Source organism: Callorhinus ursinus, unplaced genomic scaffold, assembly GCF_003265705.2.
Source record: "Callorhinus ursinus isolate GAN/ISIS: 27379988/994484 unplaced genomic scaffold, GSC_fseal_2.0 scaffold2, whole genome shotgun sequence".
Classification (NCBI taxonomy): Eukaryota; Metazoa; Chordata; class Mammalia; order Carnivora; family Otariidae; genus Callorhinus; species Callorhinus ursinus.
The window spans coordinates 42,183,583-42,198,521 of NW_027397064.1; the positions used below are offsets into that span (position 1 = coordinate 42,183,583).

The following is a 14,939-nucleotide window of genomic DNA, read 5'->3' on the forward strand; positions in this document are numbered from 1 at the left end:
TTAAAGATTTTATTTTTAAGTAATCTCTACACCCAACGCAGGTCTCGAACTCACAACCCAGAGATCAAGAGTCGTGCACTCCACCGACTGAACCAGCCAGGCACCCCCAGAGTGCATAACTTTTAAATGAGAGGAAATTCTGTTTTTCAGTCTGGAATGTCAGCAACATGTCTCCCAAGACAGGCCCATCCAGAGCATTCCTACTCACTCCCCTCTAGGCACAGCAGTGGGCATGGGAGCCCAGCATCCTTCCGAGCAACAGTTCCAACCTGTGGGAGCCACGAAGTCTTTGCCAGAAGTCTTTGAAAGCACTAAATACATGTGTCGCACGTAAAAGGTCCGCTCATTTTCCAAATGTTAATGTAATTCTTTGAGCTTTCTATCCTGCGTTTTCTCGGATAAGGGACCCTATGAGCACAACTCTTTTCATGTGAAAGCCTGGAAAATCTATTCACGTGTCTTCAGACCCCTTCCAGGTCATAGAAGAAGTACAGGGTTAGAGGAGAGAGAAAGAGGGCAGGGTGCAACCCCGTCAGCACCAGCCCAGGCCACAGGGAACCTGGCTACCGTAGCAAGTCAACACTTACCTTTTGAAAACTCTATGGGCAAGTGATTTACTATTTTAATGAATATAAATGCAATCTTTGTTTCTTTGGCAAGAAGGCAACATGGAAAATCTTAGACTTATCTTTTCAAAGCATGAAACAAAAGGTTTTTAAGAGGTTGATACTGAAAGAAGCGACTTGTTTAAGGTTTTAGAGAAAGATTTTCCTCAATAAATTTTTGCTTGCTCTATTTGAGCAGCAATTTATAGAGAAGATACATTAGTAAAAACAAAAAAAGACTAATTACAATTCTATTATAAATGCTTTTTGGTTTATTTTTAAACCTTGTTATGTGAATCTGTTTTATACATAGACACGTTTTTTTCCCAAATCTTTTCAGAAAAGGGCTGACTCAGGTAAATATATTAGTATAGGACTATGGGTTCAAGATCTAAAAATACTAGGAACACAGGAAAAGCAGACTATGGAAAAATAAGAATTATAAGGAGAAATAAAAACACAATTCCAGGTATTAGGAATAAAAGATTACGTTAGAGCACTTACATGCATATGGGCATACATTTGTAAAATAATGTGATATTTATAATGTGCTGATGAAAGCTTATTCAGTGAAAGTGTTATTACCTGGATGTTCTAACCTCTTTTAAGACACTGAGGAAGTTAAGAGGGTTAAAGAAAGTACAATCTACCTGTAAGACAAGGCATTTTCAACAGAAATTTATAGGTGCTCAGACACATCTTTTGTGAATTTGTAATATAGATCAAAATATAGACCTCAAGATTTAAAGTACATTTTTCTACAGACATGCAGCCACCATCTGATTTTTATTTATATCCCCTAAATGCTATCAGCTAAAAAAATAATTTAAATCCTAAGCACATTCCAGTATATGTAATCTAAAATTGTTTCTTATACTGTTAGAACTCTGATAAATTGAGAGTTAACATGAGCTATCAACTTCTTTCAGAAAAAGACTGATTACCTAACCCTTTAAAGTAAAAATACATACATGCCATACCAATACTTTTGAAAATGAAAATATTCAGAGCTGGTAAGGATGAAGACTGATAGGGACTCTCATTAACTGAGAAAAGCATAACCTTTCTAGAATGCAATGACTTAAGTGTAAGGATGTTTATTTCAGTACTTTTCATAATAATTAAAACTGAAACATAGGAAGCAATCAGTGATCGGGGCAGTTATATAAATTGTGGTATATCCAATGAGAGCAAAAGAGAACTTAATAGAGTAGAATTAACAGAATATGGAGAAATGCTCATGATCTATGTATGCATCACATTAAGTGAAAAAAAAGCAGGACACAAACCCTTATGTATTGTAAAAGTTTATACTTATAAGTTTATGTACTTCATATGAAATATGTTTTAGAAAAAAAACTCGAAGAAAATAACAAAATGTTAGTAGGGCTATCTCTGAGAAGTTAGGAGTTACTTTAATTTTTTTTCCTTACACTTTGCTGGATTTTCCTTCAATGAGCATTTATCACTTTTTAAAATACAAAAGAGGCATTATTTTAAGAACAAGGAATTTGATGGGGTGCCTGGGTTGCTCAGTCGGTTAAGTGGTTAAGCGGCTGCCTTCGGCTCAGGTCATGATCCCAGGGTCCTGGGATCTAGACCCAGGGTTGTGTCAGGCTCCCTGCTCAGTGGGGAGCCTGCTTCTCCTTCTCCCTCTGCCGATCCCCCTGCTCATGCTCACTCTCTCTTTCAAATAAATAAATAAAATCTTAAAAAAATTAAAAAACAAGGCATTTGAGTTACAATCAGGACACGCTTGATCCTGGAGTTCCTGAAAAGTCACAGGGAATTGCTAAATTGAAGTCTGCTTCTACTTGGGCTGATCCCGCTTACTGGTAGAGACAACTGAAAAGGTCTGCTACAAGGGCTTTGAGATACCCTTAAGAGATTTTGTATCTTCAGGATAGCAAGAATGTGGAAAAAAGGGAACCCCTGTGCACTGTTGATGGAATGAAAATTGGTGCAGACACTATGAAAAACACTATGGAGATTCCTCAAAAAATTAAAAATGGGATTACCACAGGATCCAGTAATTCCATTGCTGGGTGTTTACCCAAAGAAAATGAAAACACAAATTCGAAAAGATATATGCATCTCTGTGTTTACTGCAGCATTACAATAGCCAAGTTATAGAGGTAACCCACGTGTCCACTGACAGATGAATGGGTAAGGAAGAGGTGGTGTATATACATGCAAAGGAATACTACTCAGCCATAAAAAAAGAATGATATTTTGCCAATCGCAACAATACAGGTGGACCCAGAGGGTATCATGTTAAGTGAAGTAAGTCAGACAAGAAGACTAATACCATCTGATTTCACTTACATGTGGAATCTTGAAAACAAAATGAACGAACAAAGAAAAAGGTACAATCAGACTCATAAATACAGAGAACTGGTGGTTGCCATGGTAATGTTGAGGGGATGGACAAAATAGGTAAAGGGGATTAAGAGGTACAAACTTCCAGTTAAATCATGGAGATGAAAAGTACAGCATAGGGAACAGTCAGTAATATTGCAACAACTTTGTAGGGTAACACATGGTAACTAATACTGCGGTAACTATTGCATAATTTATAGACTTGCTGAATCACTATGTTATATACCTGAAACTAATGTAACATTGTATGTCAACTATACTTTAATAAAAATAATTTTAAAAAAGATGTCATACCTTCAAAATATAGGGAACCTGATTATACAGCGAATCAAATTAAAATGTGTGTCATTTTTACCCTCTGAGAGTATAACAATAAAATCTTTTATTCAAACTCCCTCATAAAGGTGAATTTGGGTTTCATTTGTTTATTAAACAGTTCCGCAGAACTTATTTTGAAAGAGAATTAAGAAGGTACTCCATATTAGGCGCAAAAGTTTGACCATGCTAGACCAGATCAGTGTATTTCATTGTGCCTGTCACTTTGTATGGTTCTGCTTTATGTTTAGTGTAGGGGCTTCAGACTTCGCTCTGTTAAGAGAGGCCTCGTTCACCTTGGGCCCAAGTGTGTTCTCTCTTAATCTTGTCCCTAAAAGTACCCAGCGCAGTTGTGAGACAATTTGCCACATGGCTCATAGGAACCCGCTCCTCCACTGTTCCGGGGTTCCAGAGTTCCTCTGCTGCTCGGCACCCCACGGGCAGCAGGGCCCACGCTGAGGCAGCTTGTGGAAGGCAGAGGGCACCTGTTTATGCAGTGGAGGTCTCTCTACATAGCCACTCAGGCAGCTCACTACCACACCAGGCTCCTTACTCACTTTCCCTTGGCACAATTAACCTACAAATCAGGCTTGTTGAGACAACATCAGTTCCTCTTCCCAGTTCTCCTTTTATCCTCAACAAAGCCACACCACAGCTCCCTCTGGCCACTACTGACTCATGAGAGCCAGACTCCCACTCTCCCCCGGTTCCACTCTTGGTCTCAGATCAAAACGTTTCCTCAGAATTTTTCAAAATTGGACTTTCCTGTTTTCTATTTGCAACATGTTCCCTAGATTTGTCTTCCCTTCTCAAACACATGTGAGAGCAAATGTCAAAAAAAGGTGTCTCAGCCCTCCTTTACTCAATCCTCTTTCATTCCCCTGGAATATGGGTTTTTCTCAGAGCCTAGATTTCATTCCATCTGCTCCACCCCCCCCCCCCCCCCAGCCTAAATTGCAGCAGGACCGCCAGGGCATAAGGTAATACAGTGTTCTCATTCACATCTCCAAGCCTCAAAAATCCCTTCAACACAATCTGCACATCCCCTGCTCAGCCGCATTTACATTACATTGGACCAAGGCAGATGGAGGCTACTTTTAATACAGCACTCTGGGTAGTTTTTGTTGGTGCTGAGGTGGGGGTGTGGGTGTGCTTAGGAGCTACTCAGACCCACAAACCAGCAGGATGAGTTGCAGTATCTATAGCAAATACATACTGATATATAGGCTCAAGGTTTAGGTGTTTCACATTTAGGTTATTTTGTTTTGGCTTGGTTTTCTCTTTGGGGCTCTGCCCCAGTAAATCATTGTTTTAACAAATGACTCTGACAGTTTCCAAAAGCTTCCTGGCCAACTAAATTAAGATAGTGCCATTTTACAAAACAGTAAATAAGTGTCTTCTAAATATGGAGAAGGAAAACCAGCTAGGAAACAAATGTTACTGAAATCAACAACAGGGCTAAGTACTACAAAATGTGTCATTTGGGATTTAGGGAAACAAATCAGGTTGACACAGACCTTTAAAAAACAAGTCCAAACGTAACTTCATAAGGAAAAAAGTAAAAGCACCCTCTTATCACCCCACCCCATCCTGCTTCCTTCACATAGCCAATGTCAACTGTTTGCGGACAATGAGGTATATGTGTGCCTGCACACATGTTTAAGTATATGCATCTAAATCTCTTTTTCAATTTCCTCTTTTCACTTACTATATCTTGACTTTTCCCAAGACAAGGTACCAAAGCGGCTAACAGACATATTTACATTTATTGCATATCTCCCTTTCCCTACAATGTGATTGCTAAATCAACATTTCCTGAACATCGAAAAAGGAAAGCCAAAAAAACCTGTCGGCCTAATACTAAATATATCTTTGGTTATTTTCAATTTTCTTACACTTGCCTTCAACCTAAAAATGGTGAGAACAAATGGGTATACATGCATTAATATGCACGCAATATAAATGTACAGATTATCTTACATAGATAAATGTTAACATATGTAATGTATGTACACTGAAATGTAGTTAATTTTCAAAGTCAAAAAGCAAGGGAGGGCACCTGCACAGTGGTATGGCCCAATGTATCCCCAATAAGGAGGAACATCATGTGGAAATTTCCTAGGCTTTGCAGCCAGAGACATGGGGTCAAATCTAACTCCCCTTCTGATTATGTGGTTTGTGTAAATTCCTTAACTCTTCTCAGCTTCCTTTTCATCATCCACAATGCTGGGGAAAAGACTTCTCTCATAGAGACTTAGAAATTAAGTGTGTAAGATGGTGTTTTGAACATAGTTAAGTGCTCAAAAAGTGCCTTGTTACCGTCAACAATCCAAACAGACTTGGTGATCCAATACCTCATACCACCAAACATGCAAACCTTGCTGTTTTATCTTTATGTTTTAGTTTGCCCCATCTGTACACAAACAGAAAGGGCCTTAGAAATAAATTACTGTAAACATGCTTAGTAGCTTTAATGCATTATTGAAATGTGATCCTCTCTCCTACTCACCCCGGGTCTTACGTGGGGCTCAAAGCAACGTCCCAGCCTCCTCCTAAGCAATCCTAAATTTTACTTGCAACTTGCAATAAACACAAGCCATCTGGCTACCTAAATAACTGAAAATATCCTGCATGTCTGCTAATGGCCAGCTGCTTAAAGTGTCAAAAGCCAATCTTACCATTGACTAGGGTTCCTATCCTCTCCCTTTACTTAGCAAGGCCATCAATGATGCACCTTTAGCTGGCTAGTTCCCCATGTCTTGGGGAAGGGATGCTCCGCAGACACCAGGAATCTACTAAATACACATCTGTTGTTGGTCAACTGTTTGTCCACCCACCCCCTTATATTTCCCTATATTGAAGAGGTTAGAATTTCACAAAATCCTGAACTTCTAGAACAAATAAGGGGAAACTTGGCTACCATACTATCCAACCATCTCCTTTTGCGTGTGAGAAGACTGAGGCTGAGGAAGGTGTGACATGCCCAAGGACACACGACTATTTGGACACCAGTTGTTATGAGAACCTCAACTCTTTAAGGTTCTTTCCTACAAGTATTAGGCAAGGTTTTATCTGTTCCAGGAGCTCTGTAAGATGTTTATTGAATATTTTTGGATGAAAAGGAAATGCCTGTGGTAGTGAATGTGTGTGGGAGAGGTAAAATGCACGGTGTGCCTGCCTTACGGGTAATTAATCCACCTGTCTGCGAGGGGAAGAGAGAAATGAGGGGATAAGTTGCATTTGAAATTTTTCACCTTCCTACTTAAAATTACAGGGGGTTGGGGAATAAATAGGACCCAGAAAGGCTAGAAACCCCCATTAGTATCTCAAAAAAGCTCTAGGGACATGTTAAACCACGTTAGGCTTCAGTTAAGTAAAGAAGTACAAGGCGGTAGCAGGCATGGGGGTAAAGGTAATTTTTCGCATTTATTCACCTCGGGAATCAGACGCTGTCAATTTCCTTCTCTTGGCACCCAAGTGGTCACGTTCTTGTCACTGGGGCCGTCTGCAGGTTCTCGCTTCCCCCTTCCCCCGCAAGGATGTTTATGGCAAGGGCGCCAGGCAAGCTGGGCGGAGAAGGGCCTGGACTTGGGGGCCCAGCCCTCTCCCGGCACCCCCACCCCCTGCAGCTGCCAGAGCCCGGCGAGGGCTCCCTCGGGCAGCGCCTTTGTTTTCCCTACTCCAGTTACGTTTGCGGAAGTGCTGCCAGCGTCGGGCGCGCCGGGGGTGCCGGCTGCAGCCTCCCCAGCGCCCCATAAAGATGACAACCGACACAGAAGCCGAGAGGAGGGAGGGAGCGGCGGGTGAGCCGGGCTGGGAGCAAAGACACCCACACCTGCTCGCCCCGGGAGCCGCGCCTCTGAGACCCCCCCTCCCCCCGTCCCCCGACAGCAGGTGTACGCGCCGGAGGACAGCTCCCAGCCCTCTGGGCCGGCCACCCCCGCAGGGGGAGCTCGGGCTGGGCTGCCGCGCCGCCCCCCGCCGAGCGCCCCTTCCCCGCGCGCCAGGCCCAGACTCACCTGCTGCGGGCGGCGCTGGCGCTCAGCTGCGCGGGGCGCGGGGAGCCTTCTCCCCCCGGCGCGGGGCGGCGGCTCGAGGCGCCGGGGCGGCGGCTGTCGGGGCGGCGCGCACCATCTCCGGCGGGTCGCTGGCTCCTCTGGGGCTGCGGCGGGCGGGGCGCGGCCGAGGGATGCGTGCCGATTGGGGCGACCCGCAGCGGCGAACCGAGAGCACCCGCCGGCGCGACCTTCTCTCCTCTTTCCCCGCGGCCCGGTGGCCTCCGCCGCTCGCTACCGGCTGGACCCGTTTCAGGGCTGAGCGCCGAGGACCCGCCGCCAGGTGCAGCGCTCCGCCTCCTGCGGCGGCGGCGGATGCGTCGGCGGCCGCTCCTCCCGGCCTCCCGCCCGCGCCGGCGGCCCCGGGGGACCCCGGGAACCGGCCCTGCGGGCGAAGCGCACCGAGGAGGGGAAAGCGGACCGTGGTTCTGTCCCCGCACCCGAGCCGACCTCACCCCACCCCGGCTCCCTCCCCAGGCTAGTGATGCAGGCCTAGCTCCCGGGGGAGGGTGCGGGGTGTAGATGGCCGCCTACTTGGGAATCATCACCATTGTCATTTATTGAGCGCTTATTAAGTGCAAACACAATGCTGACGCTCTTAATGAGTTATCTCAGCGCCTCTAGCCCTGACCTTGGCCTACTGTCCTCAGCTGACCAGGGAGAGAGGAAGGGGCCAGTGGACTGGAGGCAAACAGTGGGGTTTCAGGACTCACCGGGGAAGGATACACCGAAGCTAAATCAGCCTTTCAAATTGGGAAGGTGCTACTGAGTATCTGGCGCGTCGCTGAAGTAACCGTGTGTGTCGCACTAAGAACGTAATGAAAGTTGTATTTCTGGTTAGACGCGATGAGAAGGTGGGGAGAGTGCAGTTGGTTGTAAAAGGTAGCATTCCCTCGGTAATTGTGCGCCTGTGATGGGCTCTGGGGGTGCAGGATACTGTTCTCAGGGAGCTTATGGTCCTGTTCAGGCAATAACAACAACAATAATAATGACAGTTAACATTTAGGAACATTTCTTATATATGAAACACTGTTTAAGGGCCATTTAACGTTACCATAATCCTAAAGGTACAATATTATTCCCATTTTACAACTGATAAAACCTAGGCTGAAACTTAATGTGACCTCTCCAAAATTACTAAATAATAAAAGGAAAAGTCTTTTTTTATCTCCAGGATTTAAGCTCTTAACCCCAAAATCATACTGATGAGAATTTTATAGGCCCTGAAGCTTTAGGATTTGAGGTTCCCTCTTTAGGAAAAATAAAACAAAATTACAAACACAAAGTCAGTATCGGCCCCCCTTTCCCCCCAAGGCCAGGAAGGGTCCCAGAAGCTTAAACTACATTATCCTCATGCTAAATCCTGTTGCAATACTTTTGCAGGAAAGTAAAAACAAAGGCAGTGAACGCTAAAATTTCAAATGAAAGAGATTAAGGTGGATTGTTAGAAATTTTGGTCTAGTGTGGCTTCCGACTGCATTATTGGAACTGACTGCTCACAAATACCAAGTTGGTAGCTGTCATAATAGAATCATCATTCTTTTCTGTCCAGCTATTAAAGAAGCAACCTTAAAAACAAAACAAAACAAAACAAACAAACAAAAAAAACCTCTAACATGGCTCAAATCCTCTCCTGCATATAGAAGGAGAGGAAGGAGAGCAGAAAGAGATTGGAGGAAAAAAGGGTAGCTCTTAGACTACAGAAGCCCCAAGGTGGCTCCATGTTGAATAATGAATCCAAATCACCCTAGAGATTTAAGCTGGTGTTTCTGTTTCAGATAGGACAGGGTAGCCTCAAGGGTCAGCATAGCACAAAATGTTGTTTTCACTGGCCTCGTCAGGGCAGGAATTTTTTCCTGGCAGCCCCTTCCCTTTTCAGTAGAACTAAGGAGAAGATGCGCACATGCACCAAAGAAAAGAGACCTACATCTCCCTACCCCCATGAGGTAATTTGGGGGTATGGTGGTTAGCTTCCCAACATACTGCCAGGCTGGCTATCCCAGAGGTCACCCTGCAGAAAGGCGCAAAAACAAAATTAAGATGTTGAGATCACGTGCTTTTTGAATCAATGTACAATACAGGGGAAGAAGGGGGGGTAGATGAACACACTTGGGAGAGGGTACAAGTGTGTGATATATGTTATGAAATATGAAGAGAACCTGGGCCTCTCCCTCTCCCTCTCTTCTTGATTCAGCCTTCCTTGTGTCGTCGGTGTGGGGACAAGGACCAAAAGTGAGGTGGAACCAGGGGACTTGACAGATAGACGATGCTGGGGACCAGGGCCAACACATGCTTTCTCTGCTGAGACATAGGAACCAGGATGCCTGGCTCTAGTTCTAGCTCACCAGTTAGGCTGATGAATAGCTATGGATTTTTTCTGCATTTCTCAGGCAAAGAACAAATGGAAGCTGTGTAGATGTCACCAGTGAGTAGCCAGTTTAACCTTTTAACCATTTTATTATTCCTAATACTGAGTGTCTCACGTTCTTCGTGAATATTTACACATCAAACATAATCGGTGCATAGTCAGACCTTTCAGCCCTTCCTCTCTGTTCGGCTCACGTGCAGACTACTTTGTCTCCTCAACTACCCACTTCTACTTTAATTTTATATTTCCTCCTTATAATGTTTGTTTCTCTTATTGCCTTTGGCAGACTTTATTTTTCTAAAATAACAAAACAAACACATTACAATATGTAATAATGATAATAACAACAAAAGCTAACACTTAAGAGAACTTACCCTGGGCAGGGCACTTTCCATATATGTGTTTATTCATTTAATTCTCTCAACAATCAAATGCAAGTAAGTACTGTTCCTACCCCATTTTACAAGTGAGATACCTGGTGCACATCAAAGTTAAGTAACTTGACTGGGATCACACCACTAAGTGGTAGAATCCACACTCAAGCCAAAGTAGTCTAGCATCAGGGCTCTGGCTCTGAACCAGTCCTTCTTCCTCGATCTTAGAAATACTTAGAAACATCTATGTTCCCATACGGAGGGGTGGGGGTTTTACTTTTATGCAAATGGTATCATCCGCTTTTCTCTGTCCACCCGTCAGTGACATTGGGTGCAACAGTAGCCCCCCTTTAGCGGTGGTGTTGCTTTCCCGAGTTTCCATTACCAGAGGTCAACTGAGGTCTGGAAGCGGATGATCCCCCTTAACAGGTACGTCACAATGCCTACGTTGTTCACCTCACTTCATCTCATCACTGAGACATTTTATCATCTCCCCTCATCAGAAGGAGAAGGATGAGTACCATACAATAAACTATTTTGAAAGAGAGACCACGTTCAGAAAACTTTTATTACAGTATGTTGTTATAATTATTCTATTTTAGTACTAGTTAATGTTAGTACTAGTTAATGTTGATCTCTTAGCTGTGCCTAATGTATGAATTAAACTTTATCATAAATTTGTACGTATAGGGTTTGGAACTTTCTGCAGTTTCAAGCATCCTCTCAGGGACTCACAATGTCTCCCCTGTGGATAAGGGAGGACTGCTATATTGACTGTCCCTTCCTTGAAACTCTCCCTTCCTCTGACTTCTGTGACCCACAATCCCTGGGTTTTTCTTTTCCTCTTTGGCCCTCGTATACTCCACTTGGCTTTTGTTCTAGGCCTTTCTCTCTTCTAACTCTGTTTTTTCTGTGCTTGCTCTTACCTACTCCCTTCGCTTCAGTCACAGAATGCTTGAGGAAGCCCCCAAATCCCTCTCTCAGGGACACTTTTTCTCGAGTGCCAGATCCATAAGGTCAATTGTCCAGTTGGTTGTTTCACAGGCCCTGAGTCCCACGTGAGCCCCTCATTAGCTTTTGCCTCTCCCCCCCGCAGTCTTACTTCTGGGTTCCCAAGTGGTCATCCGCCCAGTTGGTGCCCCCTTTGCCCTTACCCACGCACCCAGTGTATTAGTTCCTTGTTGCTGCTGTACCAAATTACTGTAGACATAGCAGATCAAAACAACACAAATTTACTACCTAGAAGCCTGAAGTCCAAAATGGGTGTTATTGGACCAGTGTCTTCCATCTGTAGGCTTTAGAAGAGAATCCACTTCCTTAAACTTTCCAGCTTCTAGAGGCTGCTCACATTCCTTGGCTCATGGCCCCTTGCTCCATCAGAGCACACCACTCTACCTTCTGCTTCAGTTGTCAGTGTGCCTTCCTGGCTCTGAGCTCTTAGGCTTCCCTCTTATAAAGACCCTTCTGGTTACATTGGGTTCATCCTGATAATCCAGGATAATCTTCTCCTCCCAAGAGTCTTAACTTAATCACATCTGCAACGTCCTTTTGGCCATGTAAGGTCACATTTCACAGGGTCCCAGAAGGAGGACATGGACATCTCTAGGAAGCAATGATTTTGCCTACCACACCCAGTCAACACCAAGCTCTCTGGAGACCACCTTTCAAAATATCCCTGAGATTGGTCTTCCGTTCTCTGTCCCTGTGTTATGCTCATCCATAAGGTTCTCTCTCCTCTGCCTTATAACAACCACTTCTCTGGCCTCTCTGCCTCAGTGTGTTCTTTCATCCAATCACTTCTCCCTATTGTAACCAAAGACCTCTTTAAGAACATCTGACCATGTCACTTCTTTGGAGTCCCACAGCGCTACACAATACCGTGGGGGCACCGTTCACATTGTGTCACACCTCCTAGATGTGCTACCAGCCGACCTTACTCCTCTACTTAAAACCCGGTCAAGGCCCCTGGACTATGACAAAGTGATTCAAAATTCTGGTAGTTAAATATGATTAAAATCTGTCTTTTTCATATAACCATCCATAAGTAGGCAGGCCAAGTTTGTGAGCGTGGTCCCACCATCCATACAACACATGGATTCCAACCCTGGTCCCAGGTGACTGCTTCAGATCCCATGATTCCCAGTACATGGGATGGGGAAGTGTAAGCCCAGTCACCCAAAGAGAAGTCCTAGTGTTTGTACGTGTCAAGTCCATTCATTGGCCCTTGGCTGAAACAGTCACACATCTATATCTGGGTGCAAAGGAGGGAAACATAGTTTAGCTGAGCAGCCATATGCCGAGCTAAATAAATTCTATTGCTACAAAAGAAAGGGTGAGTGGATTTGGGGAGTCAACTGGCAGTCTTCCGCAGGGAGGAAAACAAAGAGCTATGTAAGGGAAGAATAGAGGGGCATAACTTAGCTGGAGGATGCAGAAGGCCTCTGAGGAAGTAGTAAACTAAGAGCGAGACCTAAGTAGGAAAAGGATTCGGGGCACAGCTTTCCCCACAACGGGGGGAGCTATGATGGAGCAAAGGGCTAAGCTGTGGTGAGGAGCAGAATGAGTGGGGGGCGGGGGGGACATGTCGAGAGATAAGGTGGGATAAGCTGGCAGGAGGCAGCCCCCCGTGCCTCATATGAAGCATTTTGGATTTCACCTTTGGATTTCATTCTGTGCAGTCCGTTGAAGGACATGTAAGGGGTCTGATATGTACCCCAAGAAGATCACTGTAGCTGCTGTGTGGAGAACAGCATGGAGGGGGCAGAGGTGGAAGTGAGACTCACTTAGAAAATACCCATCGGGGAGGAGGGAGATTAGCAGCTTAGAGGAACTGTGGGACTGGAGGGAGGCGGATGGATCTGCGAGAGAGTTTTTGGAAATGTATCCGCACGCTTGGTGATATAGTGGGTGTGGGAGGCAAGGGAAAGGAGGTGGTAGGAATGACTCACAAGTTTCTGGCTCGCACAAACTGGGTGGATGGTGATAACCTTTACTGAGCGGGAGAAGCCTGTGGGAGGAGCAGGTTGGAGGGAAGAAAGGAGGAGTTCACATTTTGGCATAATACGTTTGAGATGCCTGTAAGACTTGCAGGTGGAGCTGTGAAGTAGGCAGTTAAATATGAGTCCAAAGCTCAGAAGAGAGAGCTGGAGTTGGCAATTGTCAGCACTGGGGGGCTCCATGCTATCTACCGTGGGAACGAAGGGGAGCACCTGGAGAGAGAATATACTAGAGAGCCCTGGGAAAGGTCAACATTTACCAGTTGGTATGGGAGGGGGGATTAGCCACAGAAGGAGGAATTTCAGGAGGGTGTTGTCACTGAAGCTAGAGAAGAACTTTTTTTTTTTTTTTTAAGATTTTATTTATTTATCTGACAGAGAGAGACACAGTGAGAGAAGGAACACAAGCAGGGGGACTGGGAGAGGGAGAAGCAGGCTTCCAGCTGAGCAGGGAGCCCGACAGGGGACTCCATCCCAGGACCCTGGGATCATGACCTGAGCCGAAGGCAGATGCTTAACTGACTGAGCCACCCAGGCGCCTGAGAAGAACTTTTTTAAAGCGGGATTGAGTAGATAACACATCACCTTCCTTCCTTCCCATGCCAGATAAAACATGATATCCCTGTAGACTAGGCTTGCTGTCCCTCAAGGGCTTCATGCACCAGGTGCCGGCTCTCCTGTGCCACTCATCAAATAGCATTTTAATGCTGGGCTGTGAGCTCCTTAAAGATGGGGAACAACCTGTCTTGTACAAGATTTGTATTATTTGTATTCGTTAGCATGTAACAGTTCTCCCCCATATAAAAGTTTCCGTAAATAGGGGGCTCAGTGGTGTTGGGAACCAGATTTATGATTCTTTGGATCTTTTTGTTCTGTCACTTTCAACATAAAGCTTCCACCTCAAAATCCAACCTGGCTTCTCCCAACTTTTCCTATAGTGTTCACATTCCAGTCATTGGGAAAGAGAAAAAGGAAAAGAGGAAGGCATGTTCCTTTCTTTTAAGAACATGACCAGGAGTTGTACATATTACTTATACTTAGATTCTAGGAGCAGAACGAAGTGTATGGCCTCATCCAGCTGTAAGGAAGGCTGACAAATCCAGTCTTGAGTAGCATGTGCACAGATACAAATTCTGTTACTGTGAAAGGAAGAGAGAACAGATACTAGATGCAACTAGCAGCCCTCCCATACCACTCATTGTCACTCATCACAGAACCTGGCTGTTGGAATTGGCTTGGATGAACCTAGAGAAAGGTGGGGAAGATTAACCCCAAGCTCTTGAGATTGATTGCCTCATATGAGAGGAAATGGAAGGGGCATGGAGGGAGAGGTGATAAATATTTGTTGAATAAATGGATGATAATAAATGGACAAATTCCAGGGTGACAAGAGTAATGAACTTGGTTCCTTTTAGCTCCCCCTACCATCATGCCTTTTTTCCTTGGCATCAGCTTCATGGAGAAAGTGCAACTTATACTAAACTCAAAAGATGGCTTAAAAAGTAAATAAGAGGAAAGAAGGCTAACTTAGAGAAATCCTTTATTCTAGTATCTTTTTGTTTACTTCTCCGGAGTTTTCCAGGTGGATGATCGATCATATCAACCTATAGATAATACTGTAGTCTCCTTTCCAATCTTTATATCTATTTTTGAAAATATGATTACATTGACAAAGCAATTATAAATATTCATGATGATCAATAGTTCCCTTGTGTTATGACTTTTTTTTTTTTTTTTACTATGAGTGTCCCTCTTGCTTCAGCACTGAGAATAAAACTAGCTAGCGCTGTGAGGTAGATAATTCTTCATTAGGTTACTAAAATATTCCTCTATATATTTCTCAAGTT

The 14,939-nt window shown here is 44.4% G+C and overlaps 1 protein-coding gene and 1 long non-coding RNA gene across 4 annotated transcripts in view; one reads left to right on the forward strand and one right to left on the reverse strand.

Annotated features, from left to right (window-relative positions):
* Window positions 1-7,586, reverse strand: part of MFSD6 (major facilitator superfamily domain containing 6) — a 68,982-nt gene extending 61,396 nt beyond the window's left edge. The window contains exon 1 of one of the 3 annotated variants that reach the window (XM_025848553.2): window positions 7,319-7,582. The gene's annotated coding sequence lies outside the window, so the exon portion shown is untranslated. Of the gene's footprint in view, window positions 1-6,733; window positions 6,861-7,318 lie in introns of those variants that run through there. The other 2 variants (XM_025848559.2, XM_073881118.1) reach the window with 2 other exon arrangements.
* A 185-nt stretch (window positions 7,587-7,771) lies between these two features.
* LOC141370648 (uncharacterized) overlaps window positions 7,772-14,939 on the forward strand; it is a 40,860-nt gene continuing 33,692 nt past the window's right edge. The window contains exons 1-2 of the long non-coding RNA XR_012374897.1: window positions 7,772-9,779; window positions 10,419-10,525. This is a non-coding gene — a long non-coding RNA (uncharacterized lncRNA). The remainder of the gene's footprint in view (window positions 9,780-10,418; window positions 10,526-14,939) is intronic.